Below are 920 nucleotides of genomic sequence, written 5' to 3'. Positions count from 1 at the left end.
TAGCAGCAGATTTATCTGCAGAAACCCTGCAGGCTAGGAGAGCTTGGAGCCCTATCTTCAAAGTCCTAAAGGATAAACAATTTCAACCAAGAATAACCTACCCAGCCAAGCTAAGCTTCATCAGTGAGGGAGAATTAAAATCTTTCCCAGATATCCAATCCCTAAGAACTTATGCAGCCACAAAACCATCTCTACATGAAACACTTAAGAAAGTACTAAACACAGAAGAAAAGGAAAAAAGAACAACGTTCTTCACAAGAGTACAGGGAAAAGAATAAAATATACACGAACCAACCCCAAAAGCAAAAGAAAGACAAAAAAAAAAAAAAGAAAAAAGAAAAAACCAAGTGGAAGAACAATAACTCAATAAGAACTCCATGATAGGGATGAACTCTCACATTTCAATAATTAGTCTGAATGTGAATGGACTAAACGCACCACTGAAAAGACATAGAATGACAAAATGGATAAAATATCACCAGGCAACAATATACTGCCTTCAAGAGACCCATCTCACTAGAAAGGACATACACAGACTCAAAGTAAGAGGATGGGAAACAAATTTTCAGGCGAATGGAACACAAAAGAAAGGAGGAGTCGCGATCCTAATTTCAGACAAAATACCATTTAAGCTATCAAAAATTAAAAAAGATACAGAGGGCCACTACATAATGATAAAAGGTTCACTCCATCAACAAGAAATATCTATCCTAAACATATATGCACCCAACATAGGCGCACCAACATTCATAAAGCAACTTCTAGGAAAACTAAAGAAAGACATTGACTCTAACACCATAATAACTGGGGACTTTAATACACCACTCACAACCTTAGACAGATCATCAGACAAAAATCAGCAAGGAGATCCGGAACCTCAATGAGACCTCTGGACCAAATGGACTTAATTTGATACCTAT

The sequence above is a fragment of the Carlito syrichta genome, unplaced genomic scaffold (genome assembly GCF_000164805.1).
Source record: "Carlito syrichta isolate Samal-C Ts95f unplaced genomic scaffold, Tarsius_syrichta-2.0.1 Scaffold301727, whole genome shotgun sequence".
Taxonomy (NCBI): Eukaryota; Metazoa; Chordata; class Mammalia; order Primates; family Tarsiidae; genus Carlito; species Carlito syrichta.
The sequence above is the reverse complement of the archived record's forward strand: the minus strand, read 5'-3'. Positions refer to the sequence as shown.